Source organism: Eupeodes corollae, chromosome 3 (assembly GCF_945859685.1).
Source record: "Eupeodes corollae chromosome 3, idEupCoro1.1, whole genome shotgun sequence".
NCBI lineage: Eukaryota > Metazoa > Arthropoda > Insecta > Diptera > Syrphidae > Eupeodes > Eupeodes corollae.
In genome coordinates, this window is record NC_079149.1 from 10,485,412 (window position 1) to 10,512,234 (window position 26,823).

A 26,823-nucleotide genomic window follows, 5' to 3' on the forward strand; every position below is an offset into this window, starting at 1 on the left:
GGTATATATATCCCTAAATTTATTCGAGTAAGAAGGTAAAATACTCAAAATAATTGCAAGTTCATAAAACTTGAAAGTCTTTTAAAATATTTTTAAGTTAATAAAACTAAAAATCTTTTGGGAAAGGGTATTTTTTAACAGAAACAAAATATTGTATGCTTCTGAAAGCTTGCCAAAATATTTTTCTAAAACATCCTTTAACTTTTAATTAATTTTTGAATCTTGGTGTCGATGAATAATCAATTATTTTGATAACCTTACAGAAGCATATCATTTTTAGAAAGGGATTTCTAATAGAATCTTAACAGCTTTTCCTATCATTTGAAAAGAATTAAATATTTTGTTTGTTTTATTTACTCCCAACAGTGCGATTTTGGGGACTCAAATCTTTCAATTGATTCACAATACGGCCTTGAAATAGCTTCTTATAATTTATTCTTATTCTTACAAAACGAAAATGAATGAGAGGCAAAAATTCTTTGGTGTCTAAAGAGGCAGAAAAAAATGCTTTTAAAAGCGCCGATTTTCTACCAAAAAATTGTTAAATATTTGGATAAAATCAGAAAACTGTCAATTTTCATTGGATGGTATTGAAAGACTGTTGACAGTTTGGCCGATTCTGAAAGATCTTCCAATTGTTTATACTTAGCTTTACTCTTTGGTTAGTTCATATTAATGGAAACATTTTTCTATCGTCACTATGATTTGAATCTTTACCAAGTAGATTCTTTTCCTTTAAAAGGAGTGAAATATATAAGTTTATTTTTAAAACCTACTTTCTTAAATTTAAAAACTAATCAAATAAAACATGATTTTTTGTACCTGAAATGGCACCTTAAATCTTTTTTTAAGAACTATCCCCTCGAAAAAAAAAATGTTTAACGCAACAAAATCGATTTCTTAAAAACTAAATTTGTCGTAGAAAAATAATGGACACTAGACACGGCACTTTACGTTTTTGGCTCTCTTTGATCTTAGTTTTCTTTTTTATAAAACATATGTATAATGTTTTTATGAAAAAACGTATCTAGGATTTCAATTAAACAATTTTCACTTGTAATTAAGTGTTTAGTAGATGTGGACTACCAACGGCAGCGTATGATAAGCTCATTAAATTCTGATCTTGACAGCATTCTGCAATGGGGAATCAAAAACCGTGTAGAATTTAATACTTCAAAAACTCAAAGCTGTCTACTGTCGCAAAAGCGTAACTCCTCCAATGCCACTATCCATAAGTGGTACTTTCATTTGACATCGCCAAAAAAGTCTTTAGGTTTTTTTACGAAGATGAAAGTAGTTTTTTTACCCCTTCTGATCTAGCTATACCGTTTGTATCTCTTATGAATGCTCTAGTGAAGTAGCTAGTTGCATTCTTCCCCTCAAAGAATTGAACCATAATACATGTTCTTCTAGGAATGCTTATCAGTTTTCCCTTGAGTCCAATTTCGAACGTATTGTAAAGTACAAAGATTCTTTTTTTAGTCGCACTACACGAATGTGGAATGCTTTACCAGACTCCTATCCTATATCCTCTCATTCGAATGTGCAGACATTCAAAAGCAATGTGCATCGGTTTCTTCTTTCTAATCCTACAGTCCCTTCCTAATTGCTGGCACTGTGCTTAATCATTATAAAGGTATTCATATCCCCTTAAGTGCATGCATAATATAAACAAACATCGGTCAAAAAGTACTAAGAGATAAAAAACGTGTTTTTAATATATGTATGTTGGGTTTTCTCTTAAGCGGGTTTTACTGCATATGAATATTTCTTTTGATACCAACCAATAAATTGAAAAATATGTGTCGAATCACATCTCAATTAGAACAGATTTTCTTACTGGCTTCTTATGTTGGAAAGTATCATAAGAACAAAGAACATAAGATTTAAGAATTTTGCTCAAGTTTATTGTGTTATGAATTTTAAAAGTTGAAAAATGGCAGTAAAATGCATTTCAATAAATTTCTTAAGACGTATGTCACATCTTCTCCAAATGCTTACCAAAATGTTTAATTCACAGTTCAACTATTTAAATTCTATTAGAAGATTCCTCAGGTTTTATAAAAGAAACAAATAAGTTTTTTGTTTTGTTTTCTTTTTCAATCTTTTTTATTGTAAAATTATTATCAAATTGTCTCTTATTCTTGTTTAAGTTGATAACATTTTACAGGATGGTAAAAAAACTCTTATAAATCTAAATATTTACATACGAGTATGTACACAAAATAAAATTATAAAACAAATCAAAATCAAACAAAAAAACATTTAACTAAACTTAACAATTATGAGTAAAGCTTTTTTTTAAATAAACAAAAAAAATATTAAAAAAAATTCTTTTGTACAATTTGTGTTCTAAATAAATTCGTTTTCTTTTTATCATTTCTTCTCTTATCAACTCTTGATATGTTTTATTTTATTTAATACCAGCCGGATGATGATGGTGCCCAAGATTCTTTATGATGTTCCTCAACATGAACGGGAACATGGACTTCCTTGTAAACTGGAACATGAACTTCTTTGTAGACCGGAACATGCTTGATCACCGGAACTTCCTTTATGATCTCCTTGATGACAGGAACCTTTTGTACATGATGGTGATGGATGGTGTGCACTTTGTATGGCACATGAACGATATGGTGCTCACTAAAAATATATAAAATGGAAAATAAGTGTAAAAATAATGAGACAAGAATTGAATTAAAAATGAGATTTAATTTATTTTTACTTTTTTGATAAACTGAATCAAATGAAAGTGAAATTGCATTTTATTTATATCTTTTTATCAAAACTAAAGAAAAGAAAGACAACAATAAAATAGAAACATGAAAATCGAAGATGTGCATGGCTTAGGTAATTAGGTTTGTAATCGGTTTCATCACCAACAACAGCAACAGCAACAGCACCACATACCACATCAATTGGTGGCACTTCTCTTCATCAATTGATATGCTGGGGGTGGATTTTGATTTTGATGTTGATGATGGGATGGTGATGGAAATGGTAAAGCCATTTCTTTTATACATTGTGATAAGTTCATAAAACCGAAACCAACATCGAAACCGAGAGTGAGGATACAAAGACGACGACGGACGTGTCACGCAATTTTGGCGCTGCATCAACAAATTATATAGAAATTGCTTTATATATATTAAGTTAAGTTACGCATAGTTGGACATTCATGAAGCGTGCGGTGTCTTTTTGGTTTTGGCGGCAAGAAATTCCATTGGATTTGAGACAATTTTAGTTGTTTTATTGCTGCACGAGTAAGTAATTGTTTTTATTTTTGTTCCATGCGTTTCTTTGTCAAATTAATGACAAAAATAGAAACTAATGTGATATTGATTGTTGTTAAAAGAGATGAACAGAAATCTTGTGAAACTTAGATTTCATGGGCGGTGTTTATGTTGAAGGAATATGACAACAAAATTAGTGTTTAATCTTTCTAAACTAGGTCAAAAAATAGTTTTTTTTTATTCAAAGTTTAATGCTTATGCCGTTGGAGTGCAAAAAGAAACTTATTTAAGGAATAAAAATCATGGAACATCTATTATGACCTTAGATAGTTTCCTTCTTTAAGGACTTTTTATTATTTTATTCCATTTCTGATATTATTTTAGTACAATACTCTTTCAATTGAATTTAATTTTAATTTCAAACTTGCAAGCATAAACATTATTTAGTGGAAATTCTTTTTTGTTGTAGTTAAAGGAATAGAAACAAAAATAGGCATAAATTTACGTGCTCATAAATTATTTCTAAATATGTTCACCTAAAATGAATGTTAATAATATGAAAAAGAAAAGTTATAAAAAGTTTTATTTTTATCAACAAATAAAATAATTGAAACGGAAAAATTAATACTACACATTACCAAATTGAATATGATAGAAAGTGAAAGTACAATCATGCAATTATTAGTAAAGTATAAGTGTTTATTAAAAAAGAGAAAAAATAAAACACATTTTCTATAAGTTCTCAAACTGTGAAAATAATTTTGCAAAAATAGTAGAAGAAAAATAAATATAATAAGGAAAATAATTCTTGATATTTGTTGTAATACAATACAAAATAATTTGATAACTACTCTTCTGATTTTAATTCTTAACCTTTTTCCTTAAGATTTTTGTTTTAGATTTCCCAAGCAATAAATTAATTTATCAAGAAAACGTTTAAATTTTAATCAATAGACCATAAAGGATATCAAAATATGTTTAAAACTGATTCAAACAAAAATATACATAATTATAAACATTGACAAAATTTTTAAATAAATACTTTTGAACTATTTCGTCAAAAAAGTTAAAACTTTATTTTCCTTTTAAGATCTTTTCTTTATACTATTAAATTATATCATATAAATTATTATTATAGTTTACACTATAATTTTTTATATCTTGCAAGGATATACGAATCGTCTGTCTCCACAAACTCTCAAATAGTCCACGATTGTCGATCATCTCTGAATGAGATGACGGAACAGCTTAATATTCACCTCATTTGGGTGCCAGGCCACAGAGACATTCCGGGAAATTGCAAAGCCGATGAGTTTGCTAAAAACGGAACACTTCTGCCTAATGTTAGACAAAAACATAACATAGGAACACCACTTGCTACATACAAATATCTTCTCAAACAATATGCTCTAGAATCAATAAATGCTAGATGGTCACAGAGTACCACCTGCCTAGCAACCAAACAAATATGGCCAAGCATAGACTTAAAACGGTCAAAAGGCTTGATATTCCGCAGCAGACAAAGTATAAGCTCTACAATGGGAGTAATAGCAGGACACTGCCTCATAGGGAGACGTGCTCTGAGGCTAGGGGTCTAGACAAATGACTTCCATAGAAGCTGCATGGACAAGGAGGAAGAGGAAACGGTCCAACACCTTCTATGTACATGTCTAGCACTCTCCATTAGAAGGAATAACTTCCTCGGTAATCGCTTCTTCGATAATACCAGTGAACTGGCAATGATTGACACAAAACGTCTCTCTAATTTTATTAAGTACGAAATGGTTTGTTTAAGTTCATTACTCTCCCATGAGTAACCTCTTTAGTGGTATCACAATGGACCCTTGAGGTATACGTGCGTCAATGACATCTGGACAGCCACTCCAACCTAACCTAACCAACACTATAATTCGTACGGTTTTGGTTCTAAAAGAACATATTTTTTGTCTCCAACAAAGTCAAGCATATTTCTTAGACTTATTTTTACTTTTGTCGATTATATTTTAGAAAATGTAATTTCTTCACATTTGAATTTGTAAAATTATTATGCAAAACAACATCAGGTCCTGAATCTTGAAACTAAACGATTTCTACTCAAGACAAATTTCTGAAAAAGTAGATATTTCTTATTTGTACTTTTTGAATAAAAAAATAACAGGCTGGAATGTGACTTACACCAAAAAATTCTCATTTGTGCCCGTTTAAGATATTTGTTAAAGTCTTACAAAATATAATTTGACAACATTTCATTCAAATTAAAAAGTTTGAATACCACACTTTTCTTTGCTATTTTACATTTGAATCAAAATTCAATGTTCAAATATTTATCCGAATAATTTGTGCATAACCTTCGACTTTTTGAATACCAATTTCTTCAAATGTTTATCATTTTTAAAAGGTTTTATTTCTAAAAGAGAATTTGGATTGGATTTGAAAATTGTATCAAATGTTAAAAATTATATTTCTTACTGACTAAAATTAGCTTAAAGTCAATGTACTTTTAACAATTTTTTGTAGGATTTTTTCACATTGTTATTATTTTTCAAAAAATTGCTACTTCGATGTTCCAAACAATTTAATCTTATGTCAAATTTTAATACTGAATTTATCAATTATTTTTGAGGTAGTAAATTATCAATTTATCATAACATCGTCAATCACAAAACATTCGACGTTCCGGCAGATTCGAGGTATGGCTGACAAAATTTGGTATCCCGAAACACACAAAGATTCTAGGGACATTGAAACGTCGAGAAACATCAAAATTTTCCTTTCGTTAATGGAACCCTTTAAAATAACTTCCTTTATATCAGAAATTAGGAAAAGCAAGAAAATTGGTTATGGTTTATCAAATCTTAACGCTTAGACAACATTTATCTCATTTTATAATTTGAATACAAAATTAAATACTAAATTTGGGCACCGTAGACTGAAAGTTATTATCATTTATGAGAAAAATGAAAGAATTATTGGACCACACTAAAGCCATTATTTTTTTCGTTAAATTAATTTATCTGAAATTAACATTTGTAAACATAACTTTTTGTAGCTTCTTGGTTAGTTATTTTAGAAAGCACTTTTTCTGACAAGAATAACTCTTAAAGGATTAGTGACACTTGCTGAGATTGAACTTAAGACCTCTGGCAATGTACTAACAGATAATACGTTTATTCTTTTTAGGTATATTGAATATAAAACATAAATTAAAAACCTAAACTTACGATAGCAGACAATTTTGTAGCAGACATTTGTGAAAATCGTTCTTATAAAAAATAATTAATCTAAAATTATTATAAATATATTTGATATTTGCTTACAAAATGTCTCTAAGTGAATATTTTTAATATTTAAGTTTTTTAAAATTTCAATTTAAAAATGTTTCTATTCACAATTTAAGAATAGACATTTTGTTTGGAATGTCATTTGAGAAATCCATAAAAATTAAATTTGATATTTCCCTTTTTTAAATTTGTGTGTTGCGAAATATTGCTTAAAATTTGGCATAGTTTTCGAAATAAAGTGTATGTTTTTGAAATCGTTTTAAAAAATATGAAATATTAACTAAATCTATAATTTTTCATGTTTTCTTTACATAACTCGAGAATTTTTTTAAAAATACTCTTATAATAAATTACTATTTAGAAAAAAAGACCTTTACTCCACTTAAATGAGTTTGTTGTATTTATTCATTCATTCATCATAAGCAATTAGAATGTTAATAAATTAAGTTTAAAAAAAGAATCATACAAAGTGAAAATTTGTTAAGCTTGACGTAAGAAAATAATTGCTAATATTTTTATTTAACACATTTTCTTTTTCTACTACAATTCCTCAACAATTTTTAACACAATTTTCTAGACGGTATTTTATTTTTACTTCAGACTCGGTATCAAAAATAAATTCAATATTTATGATTATAATAAAAAAAACCCTTAATTTAGTACAAGACTGTAAATAACATAAATAATGACTTTAGAGCAAACAATTCAGCGGCAAACATTTGTTGAAATTGTGTTTCAACAAATCCAAATTTTAAAATTTACGATATTTTCACTTTCTATGACACAAATTAGTTAATTCTGAACGAAAATTTTCAAATAAATATTTGTAATCATACAAATTTCATAAAATTTAATTCAAAAAAAAAACAGCGCTGGAAAACATTTTTTATAAAGAGAAATTAATGCTCAAAAATAAGACTGTTTCTCTTGATAATTAAAAACAGATTAATTTAAATATTTTGCAAGGAAAAGGTGCAACAAAATTTTATATTGTTCCATAATTCAAAGCTCAAATATTTGTATTGAATAATTCGTTCATGTCTTTTAATTTTCACATAACCTTAAAATGTATACCAATACCAATTTATTCCAAGAAGTTTTATTTTTAAACGATATTTATAACTACGATTAAAAAAGGAAATTTACTTTACTTAATTGAGTATATATACAATTTTGGTGAATTAACTTATGAATTTCTCACAATTATTTTAATAAATGTATTCTTAAAAAAGAACCATAAGATATGATAATGATTTTAGCCCTACGTAAAAAGTTGATATTAAATTTATTTATTTTATTTATTTATTTTTCATTAAAGACTCGATATCAAAAAGAACTGAATTTGAATATTTTCGAGTATACAGAAAGAAATATTTAAATGTTTATTTGATAGAATTCTGTAAACTGACATATTTGTGCGACTTCAGTAGCAAACATTTCTTAATTTTGTTTTAATTGATTTGTGATGTTTTCATTAATTTATGAGAATAAATTTACGCAGTGTACGAAAAAGTTTTAATCCCAAAGATTTCTTAAATCAAACTTTAACGGTTTCGAAAAAATAAGGATTAAATAACAATTTTTGTCACAATTAGTGTCCTTATAATTGTTGACACAAAGAGTTTTGTCTAGAAAATGTCTTTAAAGTTTTTTTTCGATAGATTTTTTTGTTCAAATTTTGTATCAGTTAAAGTTTTTAAAAACAAATTAACAACAAAAATTCTGATTTCAAATGGTTTTTTTCTTAGTAATGTTCCTTAAAATAAAAAAACCCTTTTAAAATTTTGTTTCAATATTATTCAGTTCACACTTTGAAAAAAGTTTAAAATTTAGTATTTGAGAAAAAAATACTCACTGTTTTCCCAAAAATCCTGGGTGTGGTGCACTGTAGGCCAAAGCACAAATGGTAGCAAGGAAAACCTACGAAATACACAAAAAAGTATTTGTTTTATTTAAATTCATACAAAATATTCACTTAAAATAAATTACACTATTGTTTTTTTAATTTAACACTTAGAAGTCACTTCAAAATTTAAAAATCTCAATTTTAAAATGTCCTTTTTCTCACTTATTTGAATTCTTCACATCACTTTTCATATTTTGTGTCCTTTTTTATATTTAAAATTAAATTTTTGGAAAAAAGGAAACCAAATTTTAAGACTTACAAAAATCTTAAGGGCAACCATGTTTATAATCCAGGGGTTTTAATAAAACTTTAAATACTGAGACGAATACAATAACCGAATAGCTTAACGAGAAAACCGTTACAAGTCACCACCAAATGTTGACTGATAACCAAACAAACTAGGTGATCTGTATTTATATTCCAAAAAAAAGTTCACAAATGACACACAACCGCATAAACCTAGTATAGGAACTATGAGACGCGTGCTGCCGCCGCTCCGTCAGTAGCTTCGTGTCTTCGTCGTCGTCAGTGGCATTCAGCAGCCAGCCAGCTGTTTTCCACACCACCGCTGCCGGCATGGGAGGTTGTAGGTAGTCTTGTAGTACACAAAACCGAATTGAATTCATTGAAAGTAATCAAACTTTAAACAACAACAACAAAAACACAGCTGGCTAACTACTAATTTAGCAACAACTTCATCAACATTTGTGTCTTTGTAAGTACATACTTTAGAAGTTAAGTTGAAGTACGCTTGGACTTTTTAGACCTTGTCTTTGTGGGGTTGAATACCAAAGATTCGGTGACATTAGCTGCATACGGATAAGGATTGATGTAGCCCTGAAAAAATATTGATTGCATGGGAGTCGAATTGACTCCCAAGTAAGATTTATCAGCTTTTAAGATCTGTCCTTGTGACATCAAAAATGGAACACATTTTATGATCCATACCATTTTGGAATTTACAATTATTGAAAAGCTATTTGAAATATTTTTAGTTTTGTTTTTAAATTGGAAATTCTTGGAAATGTGCAAATATCTAAAACGATGATGGTCATATTATGTACATTCACCCAAATGATCCACCAAAGACGTCGTCAAGCGTCGTGTCGTCTGTTTCGAAATTATGCAACAAAGTTGCACTTAATTGAAATAGGTGCCGCTGACGCTAACGTACGCTACCGTTGCTTCTTTTCTTTTTGCGTGAATTGTGGGTAAATGTGCGAACTCTGTATAGGAACGCAACGAGCGACGAACGACGCGATGTGATTATAAAATTTTCAATTATATCATTATCTGTGAATTATAATCATAATCACAATTTAAATAAAATAATAAATAAAAAATGCAAAGAAAAAACATTTTTAAGGAAATTATTTGCGTGACTACCGAAAATTATTTCGACGCGTTCACAGTCGATCCACTTAAACACCACGCCGCATATTCCATCCTATTAATTTTTCTTTTTACACATTTTTGCTTCAAAATATAAATCTGTAACACTTTCTTATTCCCATAAACATAGTTTGGGAGTTAAAGTTGCAAATTTCAGACCAATGCATTGTTCCAGGATTAACCAATTCTGGGTTGCCTTGAAAGTGTTTTACTGTAATTTAAATCAACAGATCGCATTACTCAAGTGTTCAACCAGCTATTCTAAATCGTAAACGGTAAACCTTCATCTAATATTATGACACTTGAAATGACAGCTGAGTTTGACAGATGTCAAATGTCAGGGCTACCAACTTGGGAAAAAATAAGTGACCCTTTTTTAAATAAAACTTAGCAAAACGAAATAAAATTTCAGATCCTTTCTAAAAACTTGGAACTTTAAGTATGAAACATATTGCTTTTATTGCAAACGTTGAAAAGTAACATTACCGTTTTGATTATAAGTAAACTTACTCTTAAAATATGGGACAGCCACAAGGAAAATAAATAATATTGCTCACATAACATGACGGAAGGTTAAATGCAGTTTTCTGTATAAAATCCAGATAGAGTGAAAAATCTACTTGATAATTCAGTTACCATCTCATGAGGATCTTATAGACTTTTACAGCCTTTAGGTATCTTTACCTACCTGTACAATATTTTGCAACAAAATAAGAGCAGGGTTTAGGTGTAGGTAAAGGTATAGGCTTTTAACTTGATACAATTTTATTTTTCTTCTTATTTTGGGGAAGTGATTGTTGTAAGATTACATTTATCACGCAAACATAAATGCAAACAAAATGTTGGTTCATTTTGTTATTATGGAACTTCTTTGTAGCTGATATTGAATTCTTTTTACATTGATTTATGTGGTTAAAAGACATGATTTTTTAAGCTACTGGGTTTTTACCTATGGAAGTGGAAGTGATGGTTATTTAATATCATCACTTGTGGTTTAATTTATTGTTGAAGAGTGTTTTTCTTAAGAGTCATTTGAAAAATGATTAATCGGGAAATAAAAGTCATTGATTTAACATTAATGGGTTTATTTTAAGTTAATCTAACATTATGAAAATAATTTAATAGTTCAAAGGAAATAATCATGTTCTATTGTAGTTAATTTCTATGTATTTAAATGGAATGAGACCAAACACCTTAAGTTGGTCTAAAACTTTTGTTAAAATAAATATTACAATGCTTATAACAATCGAATTGATTATGCTTTTTCAACAAACGCCATTAGATACAAAATGTAACACTTGAACAAAATTGATATTTGTTTTTAATATTAGTTAATCATCCCATTCCACAATAATGAAATTCTCTGTTTGGCAACTGAATCGATAACTTTTCATTGATACCAAATTATAAAACTACTTAAGATTTTAACAATAAAAGCTCTGGGGCTTAATTTTTCCACTGATATATAGCCTTTAAAAACTGGATTTGTGCAAATGAGTTTTAAAGAAAACTTATCAAAAAAACAATTAAAAGGAAATTTCGAAACAAAGGCCTCTGACTCTGACTGCATTTTTACCAGTTGTTTAAAAATAAATGTTTAACTTCCTGCTTTCCGATTTTATAACCGATTTTATAACTGAAAATTTTGATATTTCTTTAAGTTTCTTTGTAAAGTTAAAAAAATATCATTTGCATACAAAAAAATAAAAACATTACAAAATTAAACTAAAAATATTTTTCAAAATAGTAAATATTGATTATAGACTAGACTATATTAAGAAACTAATAAAGATTTCTAGTTGAAACTTCTTACATCGTTAAATATTTAATTGGCAGAATTTAACAAAAACAAAAAATAGAATCCTATTTTTTCGAATATTTTTACAATAATAGCATCAACTGATAGTATTCCCCCTATTCTTCTGAAGAGGTGTTCTTCAACGCTGGCAAAACCACTGCGTAAGCTTTTCCATCTGTCCTATTCTACGGGTCTCTTCCTGAGTGGATGGAAAACTGCATTTGTCCAGCCTGTCCCTAAAAAAGGTGAATCCTCCTCTCCCTCAAACTATCGTCCAATTGCACTTACGTCCCTTCTTTCTAAGGTCATGAAAACGCTGATTAATTTTCAGCTTAAGAAATATCTTGAAGAACGGAAGCTTCTTAATGACCGACAGTATGGCTTTCGTAACAATAGGTCCACTGGTGATCTCATGGTTCATCTCACCGAACAGTGGATCAAATCTTTACATCGTTTTGGAGAAAGTAAGATTATTGCACTTGATATTTCAAAAGCATTTGATAGAGTTTGGCACCAAGCTCTCTTATCGAAAATGCGTGCTTTTGGTATTGATGAGTCTCTTCTTCGTTGGATTAGAAATTACCTTTCTAACCGTTCAATACAAGTTGTATTGGATAGTTTCAAGTCTGAAATTCATAAAATAATAGCTGGTGTAACTTAGGGCTCCGTTTTGTCTCCGACTCTCTTCCTTATATTCATAAACGATCTCTTGTCTGTCACTTCTAATCCATTAAACTGTTTCGCCGACGACAGTACCCTCAGCTTTTCATATTCGTTTCTAGATTCACATCCTTGTCCTTCAAATGTGGAGTTTCAACGGCAGTGTATGATAAGCTCATTAAATTCTGATCTTGACAGCATTGTTCAATGTGGAATCAAAAACCGTGTAGAATTTAATGCTTCGAAAACTCAATGCTGCCTCCTGTCGTTAAAGCGTAACCCACCCCCGATGCCGCTATCCATGAGCGGCACTTGCATCCAGGAAACTAATCAACTTTCAGTACTTGGTCTAAATATCACAGATCACCTCTTATGGAATGATCACATATTCGATATCGCCAAAAATGCTTCCAGATGCTTAGGATTTCTTCAAAGATGCAAGAAATTTTTTACCCCTTCTGATCTGGCTATAATCTACAAAGCTTTTATCCGTCCAAAGCTTGAATATAATTAGCATATCTGGGCAGGTGCCCCCAAAACAAATTTAAATCTCTTAGATAGAATTCAAAAAAGGGCTTTAAAAATGAAAAAAAAGAACTATAATCGAAACATTTACATCGCTAGAACACCGTCTCAATGTTTTATGCCTTTCGTTATTTTATAGATATTTTTATAAACAATGTTCTGTCGAATTTGCCAGTTGCATTTCGCCCCTTAAGCAATTCAGCCGTAATACTCGCACTTCTAGGAATGCTCATCAGTTTACCCTTGAGCTCAATTTCGGGCGTACTGTTAAGTACAGAGATTATTATATTATTATATATATTATTTAATGCTTTGGCCAACTCTGTTTTTCCCTCCCATTTTGATGTTCAGAACTTTAAGACCAATGTGCACCTGTATCTCCTTTTAAATCCTTCCCTATTTTCCTAAAGCTCGCACTGTGTTTAAATATAAACATATAAAGGGTAATAATAACCCCTTGAGTGCTTGTGAATACAAAAAAAAACTTTATTTATTGCAAGCAAAATTGAACTTTGTTAAACAAAAGACATTTTTAATTCTCCAGCAAGAAATTATAATTTAGTGTATTTTGAAACATAATTACACAATTTTACATAACTAAAACTTTATTTCATGTTAGATTTGATTTCAAAATACTGAACTCAAAACAGCAGTTTTTAATGATTTAATTAATGTATTTTTACGGTAATTGTTAATAATCAGAGTGATTTATTTAAAAATAAAAGGCGACTTTTTAAAATCTAAAGAAAAGTTTACAAAATAAAACACATACATTTGAGAAAACCGCATGAAATCTTTATTTGAATCGATAGTTCCGTCCATACAATTTTAAGTTTGAAAATTATTTTATGCAAATGTTGACCTTGACTGCGCCTCAAATGGTCCATCCGCTTATTTCAATTTTGACATACTCTTTTAAACATTTCGGCCGGTATCTCACGCTTCAATGTTGTCTTCCAATGCGACAGTTGAAGCGGGCTTTTCTGTATAGACATGAGTTTTAAGATAACCCCACAAAAAACACAGGTACGTTACGATTCACCGATTTGTAGCTCTTGAATGCTTATGGCTGATATTCACTCCAAAATCGACAATTCTGCTTATTTACGTGTCCATTGAGACAAAAATGAACTTTGTCCTGAACACAATTTTTAGGCAAAAAGTGGATCCTCGGCCAATTCCAACATCCCATTCACCAAAAATTTTACGTTGCAGTAGGTAGTTTGGCTTCAATTTTTACAACAGTTGTATTTGAAAAGGCATCACACCTTAATCCTTCCGCAAAATTTTCTACGTTGTTGAGTATCAGAGCCCCAACCGCGAACGGCGACGAGTCGATAATTATTGATGGTCATCATTAACACTGGCCGATACAGCTGCGATATTTTCTTCAGTTCACACTCTACGCAAGCGTGTTGGTGGTTTAATGTCCAACAATGTAAATTTGATGCGAATATCTGCTTCAATGGGTCGATTGCGGAGCACGCATTTTGATAATAAAGTTCAGTAAATTGCAAGTTTTGTTCGGTTGTAAGACGATTCATAGTTAAATTACAGACCAAATTGAAGATTTTTGACAGTGAAACAAAACTGGAGATGAGCGTCAGCTGTTTAAACCAGAGTTGCCGAAAAGATAATAGCTAAAAAATCACCCTTTTTTCTCTTTGCGGGTTATTTTCGCAGGGATCGAAGGGACCTACAGTTTAAAGCCATATGCGAATGGTTTATTTGAGAAATCATTTTTCATGACAAGAATTACTCTTGAGAATTTGTCAATTCCTTGCAAAAGGCAGTACAAATGAAAAAAAAACTTTAGATGATACAGGTAGGGTTTGTACCCAAGACCTCTGGCATAACAGTCCAACAAAGAAAATTGAAAACATAAGTTTTCATTACACCAGACTAAAATGGTTGACAGCATATCTTATTGGACACAGTCAACTTGTTTGCATTGATTTGAATATTTCTAAGCTTTTTTCAGTAACTTCGGTCGTTCGGCAAGGGAGTCATTTAGGTCCAATTATGTTCCTTATTTTTATAAATGATGTATCTGATTTCCTCGCATAGTTAATGCATCTTATGTCTGCGGAAAATTTATAACTTTATAAACGTGTATAAAATTTGACATATTGTAAACATCGTCAAAATGATATTCCTAATTGGTGCCATATATAAATATTTCTAAATGTCGGTGTTTTTCGATAACCCGTCAATTCTTATTTATCCTCTACGATCATAATATTCAAAATCATATCCTTGATAAAAAAAGAGTTTGGAATAATTTTTGGTTCCAAGCTTAATTTAGTTAATCATACAGAATTCATGGTAAACAAAACCAACTCTATGATGAATATTTTTTTAGGTAATTCTTTTGGTTTTAGGGACCCTACAGTTTCAAGTCGAATCCGAATGGCTTATTTGAGAAACCACTTTTCATAACAAGAATAACCATTAAAAAAACATGGCACATTCAGGGATAGAACCCAAGACCTCTGCCACGACAGTCCAACGTACTTTTTTTTAATTCATTTTTATTAATTCATTCTTAAACCTATCTTTAAGATAGACAAGAATTCATATAACTAGCTTGATTATCCATAACTTACAGCTAACTTAATGGTCCCATACCGACACCATTAGTTAAACTATAACACTTAAAACTAATGCCTTTCGGCCCTGAATCTATTTTACTAGTTTATTTATTTTTGTATTTATTAGAAAATTTGAAAGAAATTTAATATCGATATCCTTTATTATTTTTACTCAAAGTAAGGTCCTTAATAACAGTCCAACGTACTATCCATGATGTCACGGGTACTGCGTTTTCAAGTATTAGGATCATTAAAATCACTGGTATAAGCAAATTGCGGTTTAACCTTATTCATTAGACTTTATAAACCATTACCTTTCACATAGGGATTTCTCCTGTCTCTCATTTTAGTTTAACCTGGGGTCAATAAAATTTGTAATTTCAGTTTAATTTTCTTATTTGGCTCTAATAAATTAAGAAAAAAATTTAATTTTGGCTTCAATAATGGGCAATCTTACTGATTTTCAACTTTAAATCTATGCTGTTAACAAATGACCGTTTTTGATATTTTCGATGATTAAAGACAAGAAAAGAAAAATCGAGACCACTTTTGGACCTATTTAAAAATACTCCACTTGATAAAACTAACCCTTTGCCAAAAAGAACAAATAATTGCATTTAACATGCTTCTTTGTGATTCTTGTATTTTTATGTCACTTGGAACTGTTTTAAAATGTCTGTCTCAAATTGTTTATTTCTCATATGTAAAAAACAAACTTAGTCAAAATTGTGTTTTACATCCGCGTTTTTTTGGCCTTAGTTTAACTTCTTTTTTTTATTTGTTAACTTATTTTACAGTTCAAGTAAGAGCTAATTTACAAAAAAGCTTATACATTTTTCATGTTCAAGAAATGTAATGATTACAGATTTGTGCCTTTTGGAATTAGGGACATTAAAGCATACCTTGACAGGTCACAAATCTCAAACCTACAGAGCTTTCCATTTTGTTACAACAACACTAAATACATATTTTCATTGAATTTTTTTCAACAGACAAACATACTTTTTTTTCATGAAAATAACTTCACATATTTATTTTTATGAAGTTTCGTTGAATACAAAGTATAATACATCAATCATCATACTTCCAAACCAATCGAAGATCATTTACCGCGTATACGAGTTTATCAATTCCTATTATAACGTCGGTAATTAGTCGAAGCAATAAAAAAGTATATAATGTAGGTAAAACAAATATGGTACTATTAAGTGACAATCTAATGCAATTATAAAAAATTCAAAGTCTTGCAAAATTACTCGTTTGGCAAAAGAGTGAATCTTATACTCGTATTATCCATCATCTAACATAGGCACGTGACATAGCACATCTCTGACTCTGGATATGGAAATGGAATGCGGCAAAATCGCATAAAGACCACCTGGTGAAATAATAGCTATCGATCAGCTACAGCACCTAGTAGACACCTATCTACCTCCCAATATCTTTAAATGGTCAATAAGTTATCAATAGAAATCTTGTCGTTTATTATGGTGGTGACTTTTCTTTTTTTTTTACCAAATTTATCATTAATTAAATAGCAATAAAAAATCAAGAGATAGATCAATATGCTTCAAGCTACATATCTGTCATCTGTCAATTTAATGTCATAGAAACAATCAAATTATGTAAATAGTAGCGCCAGAAAATAGAAGAAGAGATACACAAATAACTCAAACCTTTTAAAATGTATATTATTTTCTCATTAAGTTTGCAAAATCAACTTAATTGCAAATTAATTCCTTACTGACTTAGTAACTTATTTTTGATTCGAACTACTCGTATATGAAATCGAAAGTGTTCCTCTTTGCGTGTTTCAAAGTATGCTCGTATGAACATAGCTTAAGTGTGACATATTCATGTGAAGCCATTTTATGTCAAAAATTGTCATCGTACGAAAGTTGCATTACTATGACATAAGATTTTAACATGCGATGTAAAAGAAGAGCATTTTATGGAACCATACACAAAGTTGAGAGATTTGAATGTAATAAGTTGTTTTTCAAAAGTCAGAATCGTTGAAGTATATTTCGAAATTTTGTTCAGTTATCCTGAATTAATTGAGTGAAGAATCATTTTTTAAAATGTTGTATACAGATAAAACAATTTGAAAATATTGTTGAAATTATTTCAGAATTAAAGAGAAGTTCTAAAACAATAAAGTAAACTCTTGCTTGCGTTGAATCTTATGTCAAAATCTTTATAGCTTTTGACAGTTAAAGTTATAAGTGCAAACACGACTTAATCCAAACATTTCTTTGTGTGGGACTCTAAGCTATAATTGACTTTGAAGTTTTAAATGTCATTTAACATTTACACGTAGAAATTATATTGTTTAACTTTAAATCCAGACATAGACACCGCATTCTTTTATAATTGTTAAACTTGGCCATATGAGTGAATTCATGCAACAACGTTTAGTACTTGATTTTGTAGTTGCATTTTTTCTCAGGAAAATTAATTTCCTCATTTTTCAAGAAAATTACATATTTGTTTTGTTATATTTTGTGAACCTTTCTATATGCAGCTCCAATTTCGGTCTTCACAATTAAAGTCTGATGGAAGTGGATGGAAGCTCCGCCGCTGCTATTGCAATTATTTTAATGTGCCGCATTGATGATGTTATAAATTAAAATTGCTTCATATTTTTACTTTGCACATATTTTAATGGAGTAATGCCTTTCAAAAAAAAAAAAACAATGTATTCTTGTGGAAAACAATAAATCATTATAAAATTTTATTAGATTGCATTATCTGAAAGCTGTAGACTTATCCACTCTATTTGCAAAGGTTTTTGGGGTTAATATTAGAATATTTTTTTAATTTATTCCCAATACAATGTGAATGATGGGTTTTGTGTTAAAGTTAAGTTTAACTTGAAATTAGTTTTGTTCGTGTTCTTCCTTTTAATTAACAAATCTACTCATGTTGAACATATGATTTAATTTTTTGAGTAACTTATGAATAAATTAACTTAAAAAAAAAACAGACATTAAATGCTGTTTAACTTTTATGAGAGATCATTATCATGGTTCGGATCGGAAAAAAAATTAATAGTAATGTTGACCAACACCTTTGAATTTGTGCAAGAGAAACTGACGTAAGATATTTAATCAATATAATCAATAAAATAAAACCACCAAAGGCGGGTCATTTATTAGATTGGTTCATGTTTTATATTGCAGTGAATTAACAGTACTGTGGTTGTTTAAATTACTTTTCAATTGTTAACTCATATCATATCATATGTGTCAAAACCAAATGTTTATATATAATTAATAATAACACCTTAAAATCAGGACTTAATTAAGGACATACTTTTAGAAATCAAAATGCTACTTTTTGAATTTAAGAAGGACGGAAGTTAAGAATTTGTGATGGAGTTGGTACGTTACTTGATTTAAAAAAAAACATTCATTATAGCGATCATCGAAATTATCTATTATTAAAACAAATTTTTCCTTGTTTTGAATTAAGTATCTTAATTTAGATATTCAATTAAGTGGGAACTTGTTGGTATTTGTACCCTGATGTTACCAAACATAACAAAATACTTACTAAGATTAAATGCAAACTTTAAATTGATAACTTTTGCGGATACTGTTCAAATTACACTATATCTGTTGTATTAATTTCATTAAGGTATATTTATGCACAACACTGTACAAATCATTAAAAGTCAATAATTAACAGTCAATTAAATGAAGGTCTGACTTCATATTGTCTTCTGATAATTGGTAAGTAATGATACTCTGTCGATATAAATTAATTACTATCATCTATCTCTAGATTTATTTCTTTTATGAAAATTGAGAAATATGAACAGATTTTCACGCCTCTGCTCTGCTGCAAGAATATAAGATTATATCGGTTGAGAAATGTTGAACATGGTAATTTCAATGTGAATACTTTTTAATTTGCAAATTTTCGAAGAAAAATATGAAATTCTTCTTCAATTGGATTTGATTTAAATGCGGTAAAGGAGAGGTGTTTCCATTAACGCACCTCTCCTTATCCAGATGGCAGCGGTGGAATTCCCGAGATGAAATCAACGGTGGCGTCTACAGTTCCAGTAAGGTTGAACTACTTAGTAAACACCTTATAGGGCTTCTACGACTTATTTGGAGCACAGGCCTATAAATAGCGGTTTATCCGGCTCTCGGTCCTGGGATCTATACTAAGGATCTGGGATCTATACTAAGGATTAAGTAGACCTTATATTGTTTACTTCCTCAAACGTCCACTGCGTAAAGCATGACTGTTTCTGCAACGGACTCAAAAACTTAAAAACTTAATACTGTGGGTTAGATATTTGTTGGTGAAACACTCAATCTTTCAGGTTGAGTTTATGGCAGTTTTTGTCTTTGGCAGCTTTACTTTAAAATTACGTGTGATAATCACTCCTAAGAACTTAAGCTCACTAACAACTTCAAGTCTTTCTTGCTCATAGGCTTTCTCTTCCTTTGTTAAGAATCATAATCTTTGATTCCTTTTAATTCACAAGTAATTTCCATCTGACACAGTATTCCCATAACCCATTGAGCATCAGTTGTAGCGTTACCGTTGAGTTAACTAAAAACACTATGTCATCTATTAACAGAAGTTCTTTAATAGTGATTCTTTTTTCATATATTATACGCCCACTCAATGGGATATGAATACCCTTATAATAATAATACACAGTGTGAGTAATTAGGAAGGGAGGATAGGATTTGAAAGGAGATACCGATGCACATTGCTTTTTAACGTGTGCACATTGTAATGTGTGGGAAATATTAAGTCTGATAAAGCATTCCATATTCGTGTAGTGCGACTAAAAAACGAATCTCTGTACTTTACAGTACGACCGAAATTGGGATTAGGGTAAACTGATGTAGCTAAAAGATTGAGTTTTACGGTTGAATTGTTTGAGGGGAGGAATGCAACTGGCTATTTCATTAGAGCATTGCTTATGGAAGTAACAAAAAATAATGAAAGACATGAAACCTAACGACGGTGCTCGAAAGATGCAAACGTTTCAATTATACAACGATCACCTATCACATTTAGAGCTCTCTTTTGAATTCTGTTCAAGAGACTCAAGTAGGTTATAGGAGCACCTGCCCAAATATGGGAATTATACTCAAGTTTTGGACGAATATAAGCTTTAGCCACATCGGAAGGGGTAAAATACTACTTGCATTGTCAGAGAAAACCTTAACACTTAGCAGCATTTTTGGCGATGTCAAATATGTGATCACTCCACAACAAGTGGTTCTTAATGCACAGTTCAGTCTTCTCGATGCAAATACCACTCTGGATAGTGTAGAGTTAAGCTTTTTTGACAGTAGACAGCATTGAGTTTACGAAGCATTAAATACTACACGGGTTTTTGATTCCCTATTGAACAATGCTGTAAAGATCATAATTTAATGAGCTTTTCATACGCTGTGGTTGGTAGTCCACATCCGAAAAACAAGGATGAGAATCTAAAAACGAATATAATAACTGATGGTACTGTCATACGCGAAACAATTTAGTGGGTTAGAAGTTTCAGACAAAAGATCATTTTTAAAAACAAGGAAGAGCGTTGGAGACAAAACGGAGCCGTGGGGCACACCAGAGTTTATTTTGTGGATATCAGATTTGAACTCGTCCAGTACTACTTGAATTGAACGGCCCAAAAGATAATTTCTAACCCAACGAAGAAACAAATGCACACATTTTCGATAAGAGACCTTGATGCCAACCTCTATCAAATGCTTTTAAAATATTAAGTGCAGTAATCTTACTTTCTCCAAAACGATGTAAAAATTTGTTCCACTGTTGGGTGAGATAAACCATGAGATCACCAGTGGACCTATTGCTACGAAAGCCATACTGCCGGTCATTAAAAAGCTTCCGTTCTTCAAGATACTTCATAAGCTGAAAATTTATCAGCATTTCCATGATCTTGCAAAAAAGGGATGTAAGTGCAATTGGACGATAGTTAGATGGTGAGGTGGATGTGCCATTTTTAGGGACAATCTGGACAAATGCAGTTTTCCATCCATTCGGAAACAGACCTGTGGAATAGGACAGATGGAAAAGTGGTTTTGCCAGCGCGGAAGAACACCTTTTCAGAACAATAGCGGGGAAACTATCCGGGCCAGCGGATTTGTGAATGTCAAGATTTTTAATACTCTAGTAACTGAACGAGTGCGAAAAAAGATTCGTCCCATAGAATCGTTTACGCTTTCAAGTACAGGCGGAGTCATGTCACTGGCAGCATCGAATTAACAGCAAACTGTGCTGCAAGCAAATTGGATTTGTCAATCGAGCTTACATAGGGAGTGGCATTGAAAACGAGCGTCAGACGCAATGGAGACGTAGTGTTACGCACATATTTTACAAATAACCAGAAATATTACTACCATTGGGACATTGTAGTATTCTTTGCCGTGATTTATGGTCATGCAAAAATCTAATGCGTCGTATATGTCCGTTACAGGTCTTTCTAGCTTGTTTGAATTTATTCCGGTTTTCCTCGGTTGGTTTGGCTTTGTAATTCCGGAAACTTACATTTTTGATCCTAATAACATTATTTTAGCTCGAATCAAACCATGAGTTTTCCTTGTGTTTGATAGATTTTACCCTATTCGGGATAAAATTTCTCATTCCACAAAGAATTAAGTTTGTAATCATATCTGCAATGGAATCCACGTCATTATCGAGGAAGCATAGTGACCAGTTAAAGTTCCTGAAGAATTCATTTAGACCGTCCCAGTTGAGAATATATATTTTTATCACTCATGAATAGTGGACACTTCAAAGGACTCGAAAAACATCCTTGTGTCACTCTTTCATCTTAGTTTGGAACCATTCAGGCAGAATTTTACCATCCCAGACTACTGCCCACACGTATCTTTTAAGGTTTTCTATAACTTTTCCAAATTCATGGTACATTTCTTTGCATTATAATTTGTTAAACAACGACTTTCTATCCACATTATCAAAGCGGCGTTTGAATCCTTAAAGAATGCGTACAGTTTCTTTTCATGTGATAATTTTTTCTCTGCCACACAAGCGAAATACATATATGTGATTTACCATTAAGTATCCTCCTCTTAATCCAGCTTGGAACTCTTTAAGCAGATTTGTAAGGTTGACCCAAATTGTAAGGCACTGCGCTGTTGTAAAACGGTGCTAAACATTTAACAGGAGATTATCCTATAGTTTTTCGGATCAGTTTTATCGCTCTTCTTGTATATTGAAAAAATCAAAAGCTTCTTACAGTTTCTAGGGCCAATTCCGTTCTCCAAAATGTCAATTTTGTAGGGATGCTGCAATTCTTATCAGCTCTATAGAACCGTACTTCTAGAATTAATGGAAATGCGATTCAAACTAGGTGATTTACCATCTTTGAGATCTGTTATCACTGCGTACGTTTCTTCTTCAAACCCAGGAGAAGCAGATTGGACCAAATTTTAAGAACTTAGTTTATTCATCAAAGTTTTGAAGTCCTCACACTAATTAGAGACCCAAGGTTTTTCTGGTTTATGGTGGACATCGTTCCATAAATGCTACGAAATTGTTTCCAAAAAACGGAAGCTTTTGTGCAGTTCTTTAAATTCTTTGCTGTTTCTTCAGAATGGGGTTTCTTCTTACTTATTGAGCCTAAATTCTTCTCCATAACTTTTTCGAAATATTCGAAGCCACGCAAGCCTTCATTTTCAAGCTTGCATGAATTCTGAATCAAACCATGTTAAAAAAAAGTTCTCTTGATATGTTTCTGTTCTTCGTCTATAAGGGCAGCTTTGCAGGGAATCAATGCTGTCCTTATGATTTCTTCTAGTTGAACAAACTCATTCATTTGTTAGGTTGATAAGTTCAGTTCTAAAACTGTTATGTATGCCTCTACAAGGACGTTTTTCCATTAAACATTGGTAGAACCTTCATCTCTTCAGCTTTTTTAAGTTCTTCTGTTGTTATTTTAAATTTAAGAACTATTTAATTTTTTAAACGATTTTTTTTTTAGCTCAGAGTGGATCACTGAGCAGAGCCTGAGAGTGTCAAGTTCGCTCTGAAGCAGAGCAGAGTTGGATCAAAGCTTTCCCATTCATTTATAAACCACATTGAAGAACTATACTGTCTAAAGTTTTAGAATCTGTCATCTGTACATATCTTTCATACCACATGAAGCAAAAGTCAAATCACCAGCGCTTAGATTTTTACTACATTAGCTCTTTCATTTCATCAGAGCTTATAGATGGCGCTCTGAGCTAGCTCTAATTGATAAAATCAACACTGCTCCTTTTATTTTTAAAACTCAGTTATCTGGTCAGAGCTTAAGAACATAAACCCCTTTCGACGCTGTTGTTGACCTCTGAAAATTCTTAGGAATAAAGTCCATAGGAAAAAAGTTCATAGATTCAACGACGCCTCACATTTCCATTAAAAAAAATGTGACTTTTTAACTACTGATTATTTCCAGGGAACTCCAAAAGATAAATACGATTAGTTCTTATTAAAAATCCCATGTAAATGTAATAACAATAACTTCAACAAATTTACTATTTTTTCAAACAGGATGTCTTCAAGTTAACACCTATTTTAAGTAAAAGAAAGTCTTGTGGCATTTTCCTGTCAATGTTAAACAAATGTTATTCTATATTTTTTTTTCGGAAATTTTATTTAGGTACAGTCAGTAAAATTATTGATATTTCTAGCTTAGTTTGATTTTACTAAAAACTCGAAATTTGTTCTAAACAAGTAAGAGTGGAAAACATTGAAAAATCCGTGATGTGCGGTTGAAAAAAAAATCTCTTAGAAAACACCTAATATTGAGCTTTATAGTAAACTTATGGGCATTCTTGAAAGTTTGACCATTATGGCAAAATCGTGTGAGGTCGAAATGCAACTGTCTTTTCCTTACCTATAAACTTCATATTTTTTATTTTGTCAAGAAAAAATGCATCAACATTGATTTAAAAAAGGACGAAGCTAAAAAAATCTGGTCCCCAACAATTTTATGAGAGTTAAGATCAATAAAATCAATCAAGATTGTATTTTTCTAAAGGGTTTTTTTAGGTTGACCAAGAAAAACAATACGGATTCACAAAATTTCGCCACATAAAATATGTTTTTATGTTAAAATTTAGAAAACTACAACTCTATTTACATTTTGTGTTTTTGTTTTATTTTATTTCCCATTTTATAGTGAACAAATTTTTCTATTTAACCGTGTCTATGCAATTATTTTAGTTTGTATCATACATCTGAACTTTAATTCGTTATTCATGAAGGCACATTACAACACGCCAAACGCACACTTTGGGACACCAAATCGTTCAAATCACAAAAATAAATTCAGACATTTTGTTTAAAACAAAAAAACTAACTAATTTAAATTCAAATAATGTCCAAAACGGACACACGAGTTTTCCCTTTTGGGAGCAAAGAGAAGAAGTATTGGTTGTTATATTTGCATCATCTGTAGACGCACAAAAAATGTTGCTAAAAAAAGCTCACCATCAAAAAGGTTCGAAATTTTGGACAGTGTTGTCACGTTTTCGACTGTTAGTCTGGGTGGATCTGTAGTTTTATTTTTGATCGAATTTTGAGCACATACTCACAAGAGACGAGTACTTACTTTTTCGTGTATACGAACAAATTCGAGGTTGGATTTTTTATGACAATTTAATGTAAATGCAATATTTTTCGGTAATAATTATTATGTAATTTATGTGATTTTATTATTTACGATAATGATAGCTTGTAATTTCTAAAAATTACTATCTCGTTGTTTGAATACTAAAACTGTTATTAAACGGCTGTTACTTTGAATAGTTATATTGGTTTTAGGAACATTTTTGATGGATTTATTTATTCTTCACACTTTTCGAAGTTCAAGTCTTCGAGGAGTTATAGTTTTTGACACCTTAAGTATTGCATTATGCAGAATCTAAGAAGTGAAATTGTTCATTCAAAAATTTGTTAAGTCAAAAACCAATACTCGAATCGTCGTCTAGTCAATTTATGATCTTATCAGTGGCTACGGAATTTGAATGAAATTTTTCAGTACTTGAGTTCCCTGAAGACAGTCGTCCATACCATTGATTGTAGTTAGTTTTAGTTACCTTAATCGGTTTTTTCTATGTTTTTTGTATTTTGTACATGGACTTGAGATCGGAATACTTAATTTTTTTGACTCCTAGAGTATACTCACTTTAAACAATACGATAAACAATATGTTGTTTCGTTTCATGCCAATCTGGAAGACAAACATTGGAAATTGAACAAAAATGTCGGAATCAAATAACACCCAGTGACTTATAATTCGTACGTGACCTTTGATATTGCCAATTTTTTGCACCCAAGTTTATCTTTTTTTGTTTTTATTTTATTTTTGAAATAATAGAAACATAAGGAACGTAATAAGAAATTAACCCATGGTTTTGATCAAGCTAAGAAAGTGAAGTGTAGGAATAGGGAGGGTATAGTTTTGACACTTGTCTTATGTCATAATTTACTCTTAACACTTTGTTTAATAGGTTGTAATTGTGGTGTTGAGTAAAGCCTGCTATTAATGTCAAGTAGGCAGTACGACTTCATTAAGTGCATATTGCAAATAAGTTTCTTAGTAATAAGATACTTTGGATATTGCAAGACTTAAGTGGAAAAAAAGTTTGTCCTATCATTGATGAATTAGATATATCACGCCTAGTATTGTAATGCAACTTCCATGACCATAAAGAGTGCCAAAGTGGGTTAAGGAATCAATATGTTAGGAATTTGTTGTTCATTTAATTTTTATTATTGGTTCTGTTTGTAAATATCAATGCTTTGAAATGTATCATTTTTGCAAAATCTCATCTTCGCATTTTCTGGCTTAGTGTATTATTTGAAATATTGTTAAAGGGTATAAGGATTTTGTTAGTTAGAAATCTTTAAAGTACTTATCAATTAACAAGCTTTTATTTTGTAACTATGTTGTAAAATGCTGGTTCCCCTTTCCTTATAAATACATCTGAACTCATCTAAAAAATGACAGTTCGTTGAGAAATAATCAAAGGAAACAAAGCTTAATCGGGGGATCAAGCTTATTAATTTGAAATGTCAGATATTTGGTTTAGAAAATGACTAAAAGTAAACCAAATTAAGAAATAGAAATAATTAGCATAATTAATTAAGGCTTTTTAAAAATATGCACATTTCTAAATTTTGGATTAGACTTTTCAAATTAAAACTGTTTGAAAGAAAAGACAGTTAAATCATAATTAATTCAAAAAAAAATTGTTTTTATAACGAATACGTCTTACAACAAATGTTGAACGGTTGTTTTAAAAATTTGGAGTAAAAAAAGATTAAAGATTGGAAATTAGTACTCAAAATGTAACACAAAACGTATTTTTTAAAACCATGAATGTATTGAATTCAACTTTTCTTAAGACTTTATTATAGTCAAATGAAGACGCATAAT

The 26,823-nt window shown here is 30.7% G+C and overlaps 1 long non-coding RNA gene across 1 annotated transcript; it reads right to left on the bottom strand.

Annotated features, from left to right (window-relative positions):
* Nucleotides 1-2,157: 2,157 nt before the first annotated feature.
* On the bottom strand, nt 2,158-8,462 carry LOC129951895 (uncharacterized). Its single transcript, XR_008782251.1, has 2 exons — nt 8,370-8,462; nt 2,158-2,643 (listed from the first exon to the last, which is right to left on the bottom strand). It is a non-coding gene; the product is annotated as an uncharacterized LOC129951895 (long non-coding RNA).
* Nucleotides 8,463-26,823: the final 18,361 nt, after the last annotated feature.